We start from the raw sequence: 12,441 nt of genomic DNA, 5'->3' as shown, positions 1-12,441 counted from the left end.
GTGATAACAATTAATGGTCTCAATGAGGTCATCTTCCAATGCCTTATCATGACCCAGGGGTGATATTGGATTTTTAAATGCTATGCCTGCCTAATACAAGCCCTGACAGGGCCAACAAACTGAAATGGCTTCAATTATGGGCCAGGGATTGACTTTGTAGTACATCTAAGGACCAGCCTGACTAGTTTCTGAGAGGCTCACAATGGTTGGCTTAGCACCTCATGGATTTTTCTGGCCACAGCTATTCCTGAAGACCAGTTGTTAATGGGTTTGTGAACTGTCTCAGTGGAAAGAGTGACTGTACCACAAAAACAACAAATCTTTGGAGATTTACAAAAAAAGTTATAACTTTGAAAGACTTAAGAACTCTGATCAATACAATGACTGACCATGATATCAGAGGAACAAATAAAGCCTACTACTTACCACTTGACAGAAAGGTGCTGGATTCAGGGCACACAATAAGACATATATTTGTGACATATTTTTCTTTTTCCCAAGTGAGAGGAAGGAAAGAAAAGATAATTGAAAAAATAAAATTTAATTTTAAAAAATCCATATTAAATAACTAATTTTTAAAAATACATTGAATATATGAAACAAGATACTGGGATATGCCAATGGATCTGTGAACTTAGTTATATGCCATCATAAATCGTCTATTCCTATCCATCCTGTGAGAAACATATCTTCCCATAAGTTCAGCATAAAGGGTCCATCCATCCTTGAATTCACTTGAACTTGAGTAGATACCAGGCTGTCTATCAATTATATTTCTGTTATCCCTTGCAACCAGCCTTTTACTTCGTTGTTCATCTGTTTTTTTATGACATCATTTTCTCTGATTCAGCTGAATAACTCCTTGTTGGTAATATGTCTTATCTCCTCATGCCCATGTGCCTTAACACTGCCCTTTGGGGGATTTATATTTTTAATTACTCAGAGATCATAATGTTCCACGATAAAGCTCCTCAACAATACTGGTAGAATATTAGTATTAAACAAGTGGGCTTTTTTTTTCCAGGAGAAGTTTGGGTTCATTAAAGAAGCTTTGCCTGTTTAACCTGGAGAAGAGCAGACTTGGAGTGGGAGATGCATGATAGCAGTATTCAAGTATTTTAAAAGTTGTTATGTGGAAGAGGGAAGCAAGAGGTTCTTCTTGGGCCTAGAGAGCCACCTTAGGAGCAATGGGTGAAAGTTACTAAGTGGCAAACTCAGGTTTATTGGAAAAGGAAACTTCCCAGCAGAGCTATCCCCAGACGGAAGGGGGTGCCTTGGATGATCGTGGTTTCCCTTTGACCTGGGGTCTTCAAACAAAGGCTTGATTACCATTTGTCGGTGATGTTGCACTCTTCAAGTATGGTACAAGTTAGATTAGATAGTCTCTGGTGAGACCCGCACATTTGAGTTCCCATGGTAGGAACTGAAAGGAATTTAGAGATCTTCTAGTCCAGGAGTTCTTAATCTTTAGGGTCATGGACTCTTGGCAATCTAGTGAGGTCTATGGATCCCTTTTCAGAAGAATGCTAAAAATAATCCCTAATTGAAGAAATGGCTAAATTTCAGTTGCACATTAGTTAAAATAAACGTCGTAATTTCTTTTCCCATCCAGAATTCTATGGATCCCAAGTTAAGAACTCTTGAGCTAGTCCAATTCCTTTATTTTATAGATGAAGTTATTGATGCCTAAAGAGGTTGCACAGATAGTAAGTAGCAAAACTAGTACTTGGACCTGGGTCCTCTAACTCCAAATCCAATGTTCTTTCAATTACACCAATCTGTAATTGTTGCTTCCTCAGCTCTCCTCTACCTCACTCATGGGACTATAATGGAGCTAGTAATGGGATACTCTGAATTCACACAGATAACTAGAGAAATTAAAAATATAACTTTCTTTAAAAAATGGAGCAACTCATGCTACATCTGTATGGAGATCTGAGAATCACTAAAGGCACCTTCCCCTTACCAAAAATGTTTCTTCTTGTCTCTTTAGAGTTAAGGCATTGTCATGAGGAAACCCAGAATATAATGGGAGGTCTCAGTTAAAATGCAATTGCAAACTGGCAATGGTAACACGTTAAACCCTTATTAGCTATTAACTCTTTTTAAATTATTTTTTTCATTCAACAAGTATTTATTTTCTCTCCTTTTCATCTCCTATCCCCCCACTGGAAAAAAAAGGAAAAAGAAAAAGGAAACCCTTGTAATGAATATGCAGAGTCAAACAAACCAAAATACACAATGAAGTGAGTTGAATCTGAACAATTTATACAATAATAACAATATTGTAGAAATGAAGGATTTTGAAAAACAAAAGAATTCCAGTCAACACAGTGATCTGATCAGCCATGTATGTCTCCAGAGGACCAATGATGCAAAAAGCCATTAACTTGTTAGCTCAAATTTGTTTATCGGATTTGCTATCCAATCACTTAATGGGGCTTTGGGAGAATGAGATCCCAGACTGGCAAGTTTGGGGTAGGAAAGGAGGAAGTATTTGGAAATATCCAAGGCAGTGGGTATTGCTCAAAAAAGCAAGCTTGAGTGGAACAAAATAATTGAGACCCTGGAGGGGAAAGAGAAAATGGAAAGGAATATGTTAAGGGGAGGAGGGACTACAAAAAACAACTAAAAGATTGCAGAAGATAGACTTTGCTTAAGAATTTGAACTATATTTTAAGCATAAGACTACCTCAATAACTAGAAATTGGAACTCATGAGTTAGGATCCATTTTGAAACTATAACTTGTCAACGCTTACTATCAGAATAGTGGCTCCCAGCCTGTGGACCATGGACCTTCAGGGGGCTGTGGAATTATTGAAAGGGTTCTCCAAATCCACATGCATGGCAAGCATTGTCACTTTGTCATTATATGTTTTCTCAATCAACAAATAACAAATAGCACAATTACCATCATGCACTAATTACATGAAAGGATCTTTCTCTATGTAGTAAGGATCATTACATCTTCTCTTGAACTCTTCAGTACTTCAGGAAGGGTCTAATAGTTGAAGATTTCAATATCCTTTCATGAGAGTCACTTAACCTCTCTGGGTGCCTGTTTCTCTATCCGTAAAATGAGAGGGTTGGATTATATGATCCCTTTTAGCTCTAAAGTTATAATCCTGTCACTATATTACCCCTCCTTCCAACTTAACTATTAAGTAATAACATTATCAATCTGTACTTACACTTATGTCATCTTCCAATACCTCGTTGTAGTGTGGAGCTGACTCAGGGTTCCCAAAGACTAACCCAGTGTAGCACAAGCTCTGGAAGAACCTACTAAGCTGGAAAAGTCCAGGCCAATATCCAACGGTATGTCTTCTGTCTTAGGTTCAGTCTTCTAAACTTTGACTGCAGGCTGATAAAGACAGCTACATGGAGCAGCAGACAGAGCGATGGGCCTACAGTCAAGAAGACTTGAGTTTATAACTGGTCTCCGACTCATACTAGCTTTGTGATCCAGGACAAATAACTTAATTTCCATTTGCTTCAGTTTTCTCATCTGTAAAACGGGGATAATATAGCACCTACCCCAAGAATTTTTGTGAAAAGCAAATGAGATAATATTTGTAAAGCCCTTTGCAAACCTTAAAGTGCTGTAATGAACTCTAGCTATTGTTGTTATAATAATTATTATTTTTCAGCTAAGGCAACTCTTAAAGACCATCTAATTAGAGAGGTTATAATCTGCATCAGTGGGAGGAGTGTAAAGTAATAAAATTACATATAGTACCCCCACCCCAACATTGACTTTCCCTGAAAATACTCCAGGATCAAGGTACTTTGTGGGACAGAATATCCTCCAAATGATAACTCACACACCCCAAGTAATGTATGTAATTTTACTTTTAAGTCAAAGGATATCCAGTTTAAAGTAAAGATATTAGTGAAGTGGTATTTACAACTCATCTCTCCAGGTTTCTCCTCCTCTTCTTTTGCCAATTACCTTCCCACCCTGGAGAAATCTCTGTTTTGAGGTCCTGTTCTTCTGACTGGTAACTCCTTTAACCTAACAACTATTTCAGGTATGGCTCCAGCCATGCTTCACCTCACCTACAGCTCAATTCTCTGCATTTTTCTTCTTCTTCTTGCAAATCACCTTGCCCCTTTGTGGCTACTGTTTCCATCTTTCCCCTTTCTAGCTCCCCTTTATGTCTTCTCCAATTAGAATATAAGCCTCTTGAGAGCAGAGACTGTCTTGCTTGTTTGTATTTGTGTGTCTAGCCTTTAACATCATATCTAGCTTAAAATAAGCACTTAATAAATGCTCTATCTAGCATAATAAAAAAATAACAGAACATTTCACCCATAAACTTTGAGTTCACTCTTCTACAAATACACACATACACACACACACACACACACACACACACACATATATATCCATACACACACACACATTGGGAAGAGTAATTCTGCATAAGGACCACACAATAAGCATATATGCATGGGAAATATGTTTGGTTAGGGTGCCCACATGAAGGGTACCTACAAAAGGAATATATGTGACCAGGGTGCACACATGAGGATTGACTTATACCTCTAATGTTATAGAGCCTTCAGTGTCTTCTGACGATACCTTAGCGCTGCTGTCTTCTGGATCTGCTCTCTACCAGCTGTCATATCTCAGGTGCTTCCTGATGGAATCAGACCTCAGTTGCTTTGTTGGTCCCTTTCAGGAATTATGCTTGGCTTTAGTTGGTTTTCATCTATCCAGTTGTCTTTGGGGTGATTTAATACTCTGTCCACCATCCATTCATGGTGTTATGTCTAGTAAGCTTCTCCCTTAATAGGAGGGCTTACAGCTCTTTTGTCAACATTTATTATCTGTTGTAGGACAACGTTTGCCATGCATGTGGATTTGGAGAACCCTTTCAATAACAGTTTTAGCTACATCTTTTAGACTCCTCCTAGACCTCAACTACAGTCTTCAAAGGAAGGCCTATTTTCAGGGCCACCTACTACTACATTCACCCTGCACTCAGTGGATAGAGTTGTTGTTAATAAACTTCTCCCTTTCAGAGTACAGTTATAACCCTCTTCAGGCAAACCACTCCAGTGTCTTGCCAAGAAAACCCAAAATGGGGTCATGAAGAGTTGAACATGACTGAAAAATGACTGAACTCACATATTCTTTCCTTCTCACCCTCTACTATATTGAAGTGTTGAAAAAAAATTTCTTGTAATAAATATGTATAGCCAAGCAAAACAAATTTTCTCAATGGTTATATATACATATGTGTGTATTTATCAAAATTATATATGTATATATACACATGTGTATATATACATATGTATGTGTGTGTGTGTGTGTGTAAAATTCTGCACCACGAAAAGAACACCTCTCTGTAATGGATCAAAGGTCATGTAGTAACTTTTTGTGTTTAATACCAAAATGCTTTCTAGAATGATTTTACTCATTCACAGGTCCCCCAGTAGTGCATCAATATGCCTATTTTCCCATAGCCCCTCCACATTTATTTGCTTTTTTTGTCATCTTTAACACTCCGATTTTATGAGGTAGAATCTCAGAATTGATTTCATTTGCATTTTGAGACAACATATTGTAGAAGAAAAAGATCTGGATATGGTCTTAAAAGACTTGAGATCTACTCTTAGCTTCAACACTTGCCAGTCACTTGACCTTGAGCACACCACTCACCTCTCAATGCTGGGGGTTCCTCAACACCTCAGCTCTTTGAATAGTTCTTTGAATTACTTTATCTTCTATTGTATCCTCTGGCTTTAGTTTAACTCTTGTCGTATTTATGATTAAAAAAAAACTCATCTTAAATCTTGGTTCTTATTCCCCCTGGCTGGGGCAGATATTCCTAGAGTTCTCTTCCTTAATAGTTCTGCATTAGAAGGTGAGCTCCTTGAGGTGAGGGACTTTTGCCTTTTTTTGTATCCCTAGCACTTAGCATACAGCCTGACACAAAGTAGATGCTTAATAAATGTTGGTTGATTGATTGAGATAATGATACTTTTACTATTTATCTCAAGGGAATTGCTGTGAAGAAAATATTCATCTCTACAATTGGGAAAAGAATAGCACCTACCTCCTGGGGTTGTTATGAGGATTACAAGGACTAATCTGTATGAAGTGTGTAAAAATTTTAAAGCAAGGGGGTAGCTAGGTGGTGTAGTGGATAGAGCACTGGCTCTGGATTCAGAAGAACCTGAGTTCAAATCCAGCCTCAGACACATAACACTTACTAGCTGTGTGACCCTAGGCAAGTCACTTAACCCTACTGCCTAGCCAAAAAAAAAACAACCCAACTTTAAAACACTATATGGATCAGCTATCATTATTGTTATTATATGATGTGCTATAAAAGTATGAGCTGTTACTGTTAGAAAAACATTGTTTTCATCACTGAACTGTATGAACTGCCCAGGAATGGGTCGCAAGGATGAGACTAAGTGGTTTGGAAAGTCTTATCCTTCTGATAGAAAACTTCAATATCAATTCATCTTGGCTATCAAAGTGGGCTTTCTCATGATGGCCTGGGTTCCCCTTGGGCAGTTTTTATATCTATTGCTAAAGTGAAATGGAAGCTAATACCTTCCCAAGACCCCTGAGAACTTGTTGAAGTGGTTCTGGTGGGCCAGGTGTTGGAATGCTGAGGGTATTGCTACAGGATGTTGGGGGTAGGGACAGAAGGGACCAGGAGGGATGAAGGCAGGGGGAAGGAGGGTAGAATGGAAGGAAAAGCCTTCTGGCCTGGCAAAGGCAGTGCTGACAAAGCAGAGACTCAAGATGGGGGAGGGAGGCCTCAGCCAACATTCAGTTTTTAACTTCAAAGGAAGAGAACAAGGATCATTTTTCCTCCTATTGTGTCTCCGATGGCAGACCCCAGAATTCACTTGGAGCTGAGATGGGGACCCCTCAAATATATTCACAGATTTAAAAATGTGACTCCTTCCAGGTCATGTTTATTCTGGCTGCTCTTTTGTACTGATTTGCATTTGGTTTCCATCCCAAACTTTCCTGGATCCAGATTAGAATGTGAACTAGACCAGGAGAGACAGAAAAGAGCAGGGCCCATAAATAGGATGAAAAAACAATTGAGTGAAACAGTGAAGATTTAACAGGAATTAGTGAATATATATTTTATAAAGTAGGGTTGAAGTGAGGGATGCAGAGAGGGGAAGAAGAGGAAAGGAAAAGAGAAAGACCACCAAAGGGAAGGCTAAGAGAAGCTGGGGAGGTTCATTAATTCAGAGCCTGGAAAAATGCCCAGCCTGGAAGGCCATCCAAGGGCAAGGATATGAGCTGAGGACCTCCCTTAAGGAGCTAAGCAGCTCTTAATCTCCCAGTTCTCTAAGGGCTACAGAGTTCATTGTGTGGAGAAAATGGGATAAGAGCAGCTAGGTGACACAGTGGATAGAGCTCCGGCCTTGGAGTCAGGAGGACTTGAGTTCAAATCTGACCTCAGACACTTGACACTTAATAGCTGTGTGACCATGGGCAAGTCACTCAACCCCAATTGCCTCACCAAAAAGCAAAAAAAAAAAAAGAAAGAAGAAAGAAAGAAAGAAAGAAAGAAAGAAAGAAAGAAAGAAAGAAAGAAAAAAGAAGAAGAAGAAAATGGGATAAGAACTAACTCCACCTCTGAATAGGAGACATAACTATGAATGATATAACCAGAAGAGGTCTCCCAACCAGAATGCATGAACACCATACTGTCAATGGCTCTGCTTCTAAAGACAGATGCTAGACAATGGGCCCTGGAGGCAGGTTCTTACAATGGAAGATGTTCTGGCTTTGGAATCAGAGTAGGACCTGGGTTCAGATCTTGTCTCTTTTACTTAATATTGATGTGAGCTGGACCATGTCACAATCTCTGTGGGCCTCAGTTTCCTCAACTATCAAATGGAAGTCCCTTCTAGTTTAAAATATCTGAGTCTTTGAGCTGATGTCTGGAAGACCTCACTGAAATATCTTTTTTTTTTTTTTTGCATCATCACTGCAAAACCCAACATAAAATGAGATGCTCCAAGACCTGATATAATAGCTAGATAAGAATCCATGGTGGCCAGCTGCAGTTAGACACATATAATTAAAAGAGGGTAAGTGCTGGGAGCAGAATGACACTGAATGACCCTTGTAGATCTCCTCCGGCACTTCAATTTTATAATTGTCATTCTGGCCAAGAACTGAATTGACTAAGCCAAGCATATAAAATATTTTTATATGTGTTTTGGTTGGAAAAGGTACAAGGGAGCTTTATTAAAGTCAAGTTCAACCTTTGCTCTTAAAAACAATAGACAGATTTCTCCCCACTCCTTTGCAGAGATGGGAGACTATGGGTGTAGAAGACTGTATTTAATGTCAGACTTTTTTATATATTGGCTAGTTTTACTGAACCACTTTTTTGTTACAGCGTTGGTTTTCTAGGAGAGGAGAGAGAAGCAATACATTGGGAAATATTAATTAAAAAATCAATACAATTTAGTTTAAGAGAATATCAGGCAAATGCAATGTGCTTTTTCTGTTTCATAAGGAGGTACTACATTGGCCAGAACTGTCACTAAGGAGCAAGAGAGGTGAGGGACAGTGCGGCATGAGAGAAAGCCTATTGGATGTAAAATCAGAAGTTCAAGATCCTAGACCTGGCTTTGTCATTTGCTCTGTGATCTTGAACAAGTCACTAACATCTTTGAACCTCATTTACAAAATGAAGATGGAAACAATACTTGTCTTCAGAGCCATAACTTTTTTTTTTACACCTAAAACAAACTTTACAAAACATGACTGAAACAAGCATCTTAGAGTGCCCTCAAATCAGCTTTTAAGACAAATTCATTTGAGAGGGTGGAGGAAGACTCAGACCCCAAGATGAGAAGAAGCTACCCCATTGGGGTAGATAGTGTAGAATTCCCCTAGGGTGCATCAGCAGAAGAGAGGAAATGCACACCATTTGACAGTTTTCCATTTGAATGAATTACTTGGTGTTAGACTTAATTGTGTCTATGCCGTTGAAGGCATGTGAGTATTGTCAATACCCTTTAAATTTTGGTACCCAGGGGAGAAGTCCCAGTTGCCCCATCCTACTTATAATTCTGCCTCCCTCCTGGGGTTTGTAGTCAGTAAAGGTCTATGCAGTGTGAACTATTGAAACCGAAGCTCCTTACAGTCTGCCAACACACCATCATTCTGCACTGGAATGATATGGACACACACATACACCCACATGCACACACACTTCTACACACAAAGACTCATGTCCAAATTTTGTGTCCAGTGGCACACTCTTCTCCTATTTGAAGACTCCTGGAGCTCAGACCTGTGCCAAGAAGAAATCTATATTTGCTAGGACTCTCTCTTAATTGTTCCCCAAATGCTGATATGACTAGTTGAGAAAGTGCATGGTTTGAAAGCTATATATACTTTGAGGGCTCAAAGACCCAGCCCCAGTATTTACTCTTTCCACGCTCTCTTAGTCCAGGTGGAAGCCACTTACTTAAGAGCCTCCCAAGCCACCACATTTTATACCAGCTCCTTCTGTCTTGTATCCATTCACTCTTCTTCATACTGACTCACAACAAACAATCTTATTTCCAGGACAATTGGGTTCACTAATATTTGAGTTGCCTAACCAATTGGATTAACTGGACCACAACATGGAACACCTGGGCTCATTTCACTCATTCAACTACCACCCCATGCTACAGCCATGCCCAGGGATCCAATTTCTTCAGAGAGTGGGAAAAAAAGCCTTGAATCATCTAATTTTCTAAAAGGTTATCCTAAGAAAAGGGAAACAAGGGTTAAAGAAGGAGAAGAAAACTACCGGAAACTAAAAAAGTGCCATCAATTGGGAAATGGATGAACAAGTCTATGAAAGCAATGGAATATCATTGGGTTACACGCAATCTCAGAGGAACAATTTCAAAGAATCCTAGGTGGTAGGAGGGACAGCTAGGTGGCACAGAGGCTAGAGCACTGAGTCTGGAGTCAGGAAGACCTGAGCTCAAATCCAGCCTCAGACACTTACTAGGTGTGTAACCCTAGGCAAGTCACTTAATCCTATTTGCCTCAGTTTCCTCATCTGTAAAATGAGCTAGAGAAAGAAATGGCAAACCACTCCAGTATCTCTGCCAAGAAAACTCCAAAAAGGAGTCACGAAGAGTCAGATACAACTGAAACGACTGAACAACAAGCAAAGCAGTAGGAACTGATACAACATGAAGTGTGTAGAGCCAGGAAAATAGTTTACCCAAAGACAACAACAATATAAAGGAAAACCCACTTTGGAAGACTTAAGACGTCTGATGAAAGCAATGACCCACCACAATCTCCAAAAAGACCTATGATGAAGCATGTTACCCACCCTACCTCCAGACAGGTGATAGATTCAAGTGCAGAGGGCTATAGATTTTGGACAGGGCCACTGCACAGGCTGGTTTTGTGTAACTATTTGTTATAGGATATTCCCCCATCCCCTTTTTTTAGTTGTGAAGAAAAGATAGTAATGGTAATGCACAACAGGAAGGAGGACCATTGAATCATTTTTTAAAGTGCACAGAATTTGTATGTGTGTGCATACATAGACACACATACATACATATACATGCATGCATATAAATACACATATAGACATTCAAAAGGAAGCACAAACAGGACAATTTTGAAAGCAATGGATTGAATTTATTATATACTTTTTAAAATAAAAGCAAGAGGCATAGAATACACATTTACAATTTCATATGTGATCTTCTGCTTGTGTTCTGCTGTAGATATGGAATTACTCTCATTGGTGTAGTGAACAGACTTCTACTACTAAAAATCTCAAATCCTACCATTGCTACTTTTTAGCTGTATGAGCTAAGGGAAAGTCACTTCCCCTCCTCTGTCTTTCTTCATTTGCAAAAAAGAGATAATGATGGTACCTACCTCACAACTTTGTGGTAAAGCTCAAATGAGATAATAGATGCAAATTGTTTTGCAAATGTTAAAATACTATACACACATATATATGTATATGTCTAAATGTATATATTTGTTAGTATTATTATTAATAAAATCAGATTTTTTTTAGGCCCAGGCAATAGATTTCCCCCTTATTTTTTAGGTGAAGATGGTTTCCTACATAACCACTCAAACCCCCAACTCAGTATTCTCCTAGACTCTGTCTACAAAATTTCTGATTGGAATTCTTTTCTTGCACAGAACTAGGAACAAAAGGCCAAGAGAGGATCCTCTCTTTTGTTTAATCATTATTCATATTTTCTGTCCGGGGTTTCTCTGAGGGCTTCCTCATAATCCTTTCTCTTTTTGAGCCCTCTCACATCTGTTATAACCGGCCCATCAGAGTGACTTAGATCTCCTGTTTACCTTTCCAGACAACATCATCTTCAGAATAAAAATATTAGCATAAGCTACTGCATGACTAAAAATCCAGTCGCATACTAATTATTCCAGCCTCCGCTGGACTGAGAATTATTCTCAATTCATAAATGATTGGGGGCAGGGGGTGGCTTTTGTCATTGCTGGATCACAGGGTCATAGATTTAGAACTGGAAGGGACCATAGAAGTCATCTGATAAACCCCTTCATTTTATATTAAGTAAAATAAAAAAAAAGTATAGTAAGAAACTGAGGCCCAGTGAAGTTAAGAGATTTGTCCAAGGTTACATAGGCAATAAAAGACACAGTCAGGAAACACAGTTCTTCTGACTCCAAATATAAGACTTTTGCTGCTTGGATTTTGTTTTTGGTTTTGCCACATGCTTATTGAGTATTAGTTATTTGTCAAATTAGTTATTTGCCTCTCACTTGCCTTCCAACCTTATTTCCTACTCATTACCTTTATGAACCTCATGTTCCACTCAAACTGGACTTCTAATATTCCCCAGACTAGCCATTCCATCTCTGACCTATGGCTGGCATGCACTCACTCTCTCATCTCTAGCTTTCAGAATCTTTGTTTTACTTTAAGGCTCAGCACAGGTGCTACCTCGGGTGGTAGGACAAGAGGTTTCCTAACACAACTTCCTTTGATGCTACCATGATGCAGAGTGCAGAATGTTGAGTTGGGGGTTTGAGTGGTTATATAGGAAGCCGTGTTTACCTAAAAAAATGAGAGGAAATCTATTGTCTCGGCCTAAACAAATTAGTTATTTGTCAAAATACTTTTTTTTTAGGAATGGGATTTTACAAAAAGCGTCGTATAATTTATATTTCTTTCTAGGTGAGGGAAGAAGGCACATAGGAACCCTGTCCCTCTGTGTGGTGACCATCATATAACCCAGTTGGAAATGATCAGTAATGCTGAGAACTTTCTGATTAATGTCTCTGCTTTCAGTCTCTTCACTCTGTAGTCCACCCTTCACACAACTCCCAAAATAAGCGTCCTAATGCAAAGATCTGACCATATTACTTCCTTTCACAATTAACTATGTAATCTTGTACAACTCATTTAGCTTAC

This window comes from Vombatus ursinus, unplaced genomic scaffold, assembly GCF_900497805.2.
Source record: "Vombatus ursinus unplaced genomic scaffold, bare-nosed wombat genome assembly UNPS02012602.1, whole genome shotgun sequence".
Classification (NCBI taxonomy): Eukaryota; Metazoa; Chordata; class Mammalia; order Diprotodontia; family Vombatidae; genus Vombatus; species Vombatus ursinus.
This window is presented reverse-complemented; position numbering follows the sequence as displayed.